Source organism: Squalius cephalus (assembly GCF_949319135.1).
Source record: "Squalius cephalus genome assembly, chromosome: 19".
NCBI lineage: Eukaryota > Metazoa > Chordata > Actinopteri > Cypriniformes > Leuciscidae > Squalius > Squalius cephalus.
In genome coordinates, this window is record NC_137140.1 from 10176754 (window position 1) to 10185775 (window position 9022).

Sequence of the window (9022 nt, forward strand, 5' to 3'; positions counted from 1 at the left end):
ATTGCAAATCCTACTATGACCAAGGTTTAGCTCATGTCAATTAGTTAATGCTGACGTCGCTAGGTAACCTTCCTACACCGTCAAATCACGTTTCTTTATTAATAATCATGAGCCAAGCCTTCGACTGCAGTTGGATTCGACTTACTAACGCCCACGTTCCTAGGTCTTCATTCGGCCAATCAATTAGGCTTATGTCAGATAAATATTAATATTCATGAGCCGAACCTTCACCATAGTAGGATTCACAAATTCGCGAACGAAGGCGGAAAAGGCCCCTTTCTTTTCCGGATATAGAGAAAAGGACTATGGGAATTGTAGTAATACATAGAATGCCTGCTGTGTTGGTTGCTTGTAGCCTATTACAGTTTTTCTCGATTGCTTAAACACAATTCTTGAAACTATGCCTCGTATTCTCAAAACTATAAACACAAATCCATAACGTCTCACCCAGTTCCCCAAACATCCTATTTTCAGGTCAAAATGAAGCTCTACACTCAAAACCATTCACTCTTGCTGAAAAACCAAACTTTGCCCTCAGAAAGGACACACAGACAGGACACACAAGCCCTCACAAACACACAAACTACAACATAGTCTTACACACTGGTGCAATAAATTCTGGAAACAACATTTCCAAAACTGGTAAGTTATGTTGCTTGTGGTTTGATGCATTTCTTTTTATTACAGTAGTATAGGGTAACAGCTACAGTACATGTATGTGTTGCAACAGCACAGAATGCAGCACTCAAAAGTTACAGTAGAGAGCAGTCTGAAGTACATCTACTGTAGGCTACCTGTTTTTCTCCATGAAGGTCTTATGATCGAGGCGACGGTGAAGCGACTCAAGTTTGGCTGTACTCGTTGCCCAGCCTCCCTCATAGTCATACCATGGACAAAGACATGGGCAACTAGAGTGGAACTGCTTGTCTCTTTGGCCTTCCCCTTCACCTTCCTCATCCTCCTCCTTCACCTCTTCCTCCACTCCCTACTGCTCTTCCTCCTCCACCTCTTCCTCCTCCTTCACCTCTTCCTCCACTCCCTACTGCTCTTCCTCCTCCACCACCTCTTCCTCCTCCTCTTCCTCCACTCTCTACTACTCTTCCTCTTCTTCCTCCTCTTCCACCTCTTCCTCCACTCCCTACTGCTCTTAATCCTCCTCCACCTCTTACTCCTCCTCTTCTTCCACTCTCTACTGCTCTTCCTCTTCCTTCACCTCTTCCTCCTCCTCCTCTTCCTCCACTCTCTACTACTCTTCCTCTTCCTCCTCCTCCACCTCTTCCTCCTCCTTCACCTCTTCCTCCACACTCTACTGCTCTTCCTCTTTCTTCACCTCTTCCTCCACTCTCTACTGCTCTTCCTCCTCCTCCTCCTCCTCCTCCTCCTCCTCCTCCTCCACCTCCTCCTCCTCCTCCACTCCAGTGTCCTCAACCTCTTCTTTCATGTCTTTCTGGATCCATTGTTCACTGTTCCAAATCCCACTGAACTGACTCTGGCCCTTTTATCTATCTATTGAAGGTTCTGATTGGGGTGTGATCAATTTTGACTCTTAGTGTTTCCACTTGGGTAATTGTGTGCTAACTGAGCTGAAGCTGTGCTGACTTAAGTGAACAATATTGAATTCTAGTGCTTTATACATGACAACATGGTGTAGGCAATGAGAAACGAAGGGATTTGTGTGTAGAGTTTTGCAGTGACAGTTCAACAAATCTGACTTATGTGTCAAAACAGGGGAATAGTGTTAAAGTTTAGGGAAATGGGTGTGCTTTTTGAAAAATGGCATTATGGTATTGACATTTTAGTTCAAAAGCCTGGTTATGTTTAAGCAATCGAGAAAAACTTTAATCCTGAAACAGATTTATTGCTGTTAGGCATAATAATTATTTTATTTCAACAGAATGTTTCTAATTTCTATTTCAAATAAATGCTGTTCATTGAACTTTCTATTCAAGTAAGAATACTGATAAACAATGTATCACGGTTTCAACTCAAATATTATGGAGCAAAAACTGTTGTCGACATTGATGATAATAATAAAAAAGAACCATTAGCTATTAATAAAAGAGAACCAGTAATAACTGAAAATAACTGACCACCAAATCAGCAAATTAGAATGATTTCTGAAGGATTGTCTGAAAACATTAAATTAAATTAAATTAAATTAAATTAAATTAAATTAATGAACACTTTTGGGGCATCTTAAGTGTGTTTTAATGCTTGATTCATGCATGCCTTCTGATGCCATAGGGGACTTAAGAAACTGAAGAAGGAAATTAGTGCTGCATTGCACAGTTATAACTGTGGGAAATCCCCATTGTATTGTTCAGATAAGGAAAGGTTATTAGAGGTTATAGTGACCTGCATTCAGATGTACTGACACACACACACACACACACACACACACACACACACACACACACACACACACACGCATGAATGCATGAATCAAGCATTAAAACACACTTACAGTAAGATGCCCCAAAAGTGTTCATTAATTTAATTTAATTTAATTTAATTTTATGTTTTCACACAATCCTTCAGAAATCAGAAATATAGGTCAAAGGTCAGATGATCTGTTTTGAACAATGGATTTGTTCGGTTTGTCGGTTTTGTTGTATGCTACTGTATACAACAATAATGTTAGACCTAATAAATATTTTCTGTTTCTACATTGCATTGGTGTTTACAGTGTACTTGTTACATCAGATTACTTTCACTGTAGAACATTGTATTGAAATGTAGATATAAGCCTATGAAAGACCAAAGAGCTTTAGATTTAGAACAGCAGTGTTTACATGGTATATCCAAAAATATATTATTATGAAAGAAGTGTTTGCCATTTGATGCAAATGCTTCATTCTGACATGTGTTTATGGCATTTTGAATGCAGTGTTGCATTTTGAAGGAGATGTGAGGCATTTTGCATTTTGTGTGTGCAGTTTTGAGAATTGTGTAAGTTTTGAAAAAAGGAGACTTAGTTTTGAAAACGTGTGTAAGCAATTGGTAAAAACTGTAATCCATGCTTCAAAACCTAGTTAATGTGTCAGTATTGGCCAGTACCACCAAAATAAAAAGTGTTTTTGTCATCATGTAAGCCACACTGGTCAAAATGTTTAGATGTACATTCTTACATATCTTCCTATTGCTCTTCCACTACAAGCAACTTTGAATTTTCAGTTTACATGTAACACATTTCTTCAAAAATAAACTGATGTTGCTGTTTAGGGTTCTGACGTTCCTCCATGTTCAAAAATGATATTGTGCTGGCTGGGCAAACTCCATATGCAGTAGCTGTATGCTTCCAAACATGATTGGTTGATTACAAGATTGTGATTCTTATTTCATTACAAACATTACATGTCAAAGGTATTTATGAAATAAGTCTGACAGATTTTGATAATTGAATGGAAGTGAAGGCTGAGGCTCACATGGTGAAAGAATGTTTCGAAGTTGTGAAGACGTTGACAATATCACTGAACATCAACTCATCAGTTTTGATCAACAAGTCATGTGAATTTAGTTATTGTGCAAATTGTGGACAATTGTACTCTTTTACACACTTGCCAAAACACATGCAATTTGCTTAAATTAATAAGAAATTCAAATCTGATGTTAACAAGAAACTAACTGTTCCGAGATCTGAACTTTATTGTTTTGAAAAAAAAAAGGAATTGAGAATTGAGCCAAAGCGATTGAGAAAAAATGTAATAATATTTAATGCATTTACAGTTTAAACAATGTAAAAGCAGTGTATTGTGCAAGGTTGACAGCATGGACCAACTGTTGTGTGTGAAATTGCTATTTACATTTCTAAAATAACTAAATACATAAACATCTCAATTCCTTTTTTTTTTTTTTTTTACAGTCACTAAGACCCATTTCTCAATACTTTGGTCAATCAAAACTCTTCACACAGTTATCTGTGGTAGGAGTTCTGGTGGTGATGTGTCTAAGAGAGAAATTTATTCATGTAATCTGAAAGATGGACATTTAATGGCTCGTTTCCACTGAGTGGTACGGTACGGTACAGTATGTGTTCTATGACAGTGTAAACAGGAAAAAAAACGCATGTATTCGGAAATTTCGAGATCGGTTTCAGGCCTCATTCATATGTGGAAATAAATCGGATATGTCCCAATGCGACTGTCATGTAAACAGGCAGATCGGATTTTCTGAGGCATTAGGCAACGCCTCCGCAGTTTAATGATGAGAGAAACCCTGACGCGCTTCTGGGGACGGATGGCCCGACGAAACGTTGTGTCGTCGTAGGAGAGGAATGTGGACAAACGTTGACACAACATATCAAAGGTTGGCTTGCTCATCCTAAAATTTCGGACCCACTGCTCCTCGTTAAAGCCCGCCACAATATGCTCCCAGTCCCACCAGTCCTGAGATCTCTCTCGCACACAATAACTGTAGCATATGCACAGGCTGCAATGATGGCACTTTTCGTCCTCCTCCGCCTCATAATCATGGTGATGTTTGGCGAACTTCGCAGAGCTATAGTATCAATCATATTTCGCGTTCGTCCATCTGTGCAAGATAATTTAACCCTTTAAGCATGCGCGATGTTTCAGATAGTATGGCAAGTGTAAACACGTGAATCGGATATGGGTCACAATTGAAAGAACGTGTAAACGGACAGTCAAAAAAATCGGATATAGGCAACAAATCAGAATTGGGCATCAAGACCTCTCCCATGTGAAGGCCTCCTTCCCTTCCCTTTACCTAGAGTCACCATGTGGCTACGTGGACACGATAAATAATTCTGGATTATATTATTTTACGGCCAGACAAGTAGTTTGTTGAGGGTTGATTTGTAAAGAAGGACTACATGCCTGGGCACATATTCAAAGGGCATACCTATGGACTGAACATGTGATGCGCATGTGCGCGACGTCAGCGTTTGCGCAGAGGTTGTGTAGGTTTGCGCAGAGATAGCTGATAATCGGAACCTATTTCCCGGAGTGTGTTCTCGAGCCACCAGGCACTGTTTGGTGCGGATAGGCGGCCTGAGCGCGTTGAGGGTTTTCTGTTAGAATGGTGTTGTGTAAGCGGCCCCAAAGTTAATAACTAAAGATCTTCGCAACGGAAGTGAATCAATCAAAGATAACTTTAGCTGGACAATAACTTTATCCTAGAGGTGCTGTAAAGCCAAAACAATCTCTGTTACTGTAATGTCCTATTATCACTGTAAAGCTGCTTTGAATCAATTAATATTGTTAAAAGTGCTATATAAATGAAGGTGACTTGACTTGACTTCACACAAGTCACCCATACTGTTTGCACTGATTCACCCCCATACCAGATGACAGATGTTTGCTTTTGTACCTGTCGCTGATGAAAGTCTGGATCGTCCCTTTCATCTTTGGGACTGAGAACTCCATGTCTGTCTTTCTCAAAAACAAGCTTAAATGTGGACTCATCTGACCACATCACACATTTCCACTGTCTTTTGGATCAAAGTACACCCAAGCCCAAGTGGTTGTATTTAAGGCGTAGCATGATGGTTTCTCATGCATTGCCATCTGAGGGTGTCTCGAAGGTCACGCACATTCAACGGAGGTCTCCTGCCTTTCCCTACATGGCCTGAGAATTCTCTGGATTCCCTGAATCTTTTCACAATATTATGTATGGTAGATGGTGAAAGACTCAAATTCTTGCAATCTTGCATTGAGAAATTTTTGAACTGTTTGACCATTCTCTCATGAAATTTGGCACAAAGTGGTGAGCCATGACCCATGCTGCAAAGACAGAGTCTTTGGTGGATGCTCTTTTTATATCCAATCACATTACCCTTACCTATCAGTTCACCTGCTAATTGTGGACTGCTTCAAAACAGTTTAACTTGGATATTCTATAGTCTTTTGACTTTTATTTGGCCTTTGTTCCAACTTTTTTGAGAGTGTGTTGCAGAAATACAAATAATTTGGCAAGTGAAAACATTGGACATTTTTTTCTTTGTACTTTTCTCGGTTAAATAAAGATTAAAGAGAATTAACAAATCACAGATTCTTGATTATATTACATTTTACAAAATGTCCTAACTGTTCTGGAATTGGGGTTGTATTGGAGATCTCTGAGATGCTGCTGCAGTAATGAAAATGGCATCTAATGACTACATCACTGTTTTTATTTCATGTCATTTTGCTTTATTGTATGTTTGATTCATCAAGGATTCCCTCATATGCACTTTACGCACATGTGATTGTTAGCTATGCTGATTGTTAACACGCTAATATATATATATATATATATATATATATATATATATATATGTATATATATATATAGAATGAAGGATAATGCACTGCATGTTTGTTGTGCCCATGAGCAGAGTCTATTAAGTCCACATGTCATTTAAAAAGAAATGATGCTTCTAATCACAGCTCGATACCTGTAGTTCCAACCACGCAAGTTCGCGAATGTTTGTTTCAGGAAACGCCAAATCGTTGAACTATGTTGGTAATGATGGAACTTGCAACTATAGTTGGCTAATGATGCTTTCGGAAATCGCACCCCTGTTTAGTTCCTATCTCAATGAAGCCTCTCCTTCTGAAAAGCACAATGCACTCTAATTGGTTGGTTGGACCAGTGTGTTGTGGTTGGTCAACCGCTTCGAGAGTATTTTGGAAATGTCACTCTCCTTACCATAACCACAAGTTTCAACACACTACTACCACAAGAAACACTTACTGATATAAATAATAACTGCCTTTGGAGTGAACTTTGTGCTTTGTAACTTTTTGGACCTTTTTCATTCTTAAAAAGCACATCTAAAGAAAGTTGAACATGTAAATAAGCATAACAGACCCTCTTTAAAATCTAAGGTTTTTCTGCTTTCTCAGACTCACTTGACTAAAATGTGGGTCAGTGGAAGTCAGTCGTGGGTCAAAGCAGCGGAGTAGCTTTATTTAAAAGTCTGTGGACGGCTGCTCTATATCCGCACGGCTCCACTGAGCGTTTTCCAGCATGTATTGTGATTAGGATAGCTTTGCTTCCTCAGTGGCAGTTTGCCCATGTGAAAACACAGAGCACACAACGCAAAGCACGCTTCCTCTTCCCTCAATTCGCAGCTCCTGAAAACAATAGCATTGCAGCACATTTCAAGCGGGGGGAAAACTATTTTGAGGTTGCATGAGCCAAATGACGACAGCCCACAGTGTTGACGTGGACACTGGACAGTCTGTCAGATCGAGGCATGAGAAATGAGCTTTAAACAACAGCTAATGATGCAATAACTGCTTTCTGCAGAAGAAGAATTTTTGATTGAGATTGCATTTAGGCAGAACGTGATTTCACCAAGAGCAACATGTTCCTGGATCAACATCTTTGTTGATCCTGGGGAAAAAAAAAGTGTTGATCCAGGAACAAAATTCCAATCAACCAATCAGATTTGAGGGACAAGTTCACAGTTTATGTCAGGTTTAGGCTTACAACCAGGGTTAGGTGCAATGATCAGTGTTATTCACCTATGCCTCTGATTTTAGGGATAACTTATGGGTAGCCTACAATGTAAACCTGAATAAATTTGCAAAACTGAAATAATTTGAGGTAATCAGTTAGCTAATTTTTTTTAAGTTAAGTTAAGAAATTAACATAACATTTTTATTTTATACTCATACATTGCTCTTAACTTGAAATATTTGAGTAGCTACACAATTTAAGATTGTCATGTAATCTAAACTTGCTTTAACCAGCTGATAAATGCTAATTGGTTACACAATGCTTTGATATCATTAGCATAGCATAGCACATGCTGAACAATATAATACAGTTATATTGTTACAACAATATTAAAAAAATAAAGTAACATACACTGTTCTCAAACCAAGCATTAAACACTGCTAAATCTCCCACTTAATATTAATCTGGCACAAAAACCAAACAAACAAACAACAACAACAACAACAACAAAAAAACCCCATTATGTAACACTTAATTTTAGCATTTACTCTCCCTTTTGAGTGTCATGGCAAAGCATGCTGGGAAATAGAAATCCCAGCTCAGTTTCAGTTAAATTTAAGTTTGTCTAAATTAAAAGAAACAAGTTCATGAAACTCAAAACACTGAAACTATTCAACTTACTTAAAGGGTTAGTTCGCCCATTTAAGACATGAAGTTGTATGCAATCCTTACCAGCACTATAGTGCATACACACTGACCCAATCTGTGGTCACCTCTCTGGTCAGAGTTCTGGCCGCTGGAAGTTTTTCAAGAAAGTATTCCCGGTTAGTTTCCGGGGCCTCAAAACTGTGCGTTTTTACGTGAAAAAATTATATGCGTTTCAAAGCTTGATTAATTTACATCACAAAAAACACGCCAGACAAAATTCATACCTCAGTTTTAATCGGCACTATTTTCTTTCCATTTCTATCAATCCGCGCTGCTGTCAACGTCAACAGTGCGCACGTTCCGATCAGCTGTTGATAGCGCGACTCGCTGACAACATGTCTGACTACGAAACTTCTGATGATGAAACCAATTTTAGCACAATGTCAGACGGAACAGATGATGATTAAAGTAATTTTAGCACAACGCCAAAGGGATACCTTTATGAACCGGAGTATACCGATGCCGAACTTCAGCAGATGGAGATAGAACGGGAAGAGAGAGAGCGAGAGGACAGAGATGAAGTTGTCCAAGTTGATGCTGGGCCCACAGCTGTAGCAAGAGCCAGGATGAACGACAAATGGTGGTGCACTTGTTCAAATTGTCAAGTTATGCCAACAGAAGCTATTGCTGCCACGAATGGGAACTCATGTAACAGATGCAAAACCCATCGATTGACGAGGAGGCCAACTGCATTACAGGTCTGTCTGCATTACATCCAAATAGTTTTCTCAGCAAATTGTACCTATATCCCTATTCTGTTTTTATATTAGACCTCTTTTCACGTGATTTCCACTGGAGTCTAAACATTGTTTACTGTACAGTTTAGACATGGGATCATAAAGTTAGTAAATAGAGCTTACCCGTGGTAGGCTACTGGTACAGCAAAACTCTCTAAAATCTGTTTTTTTTT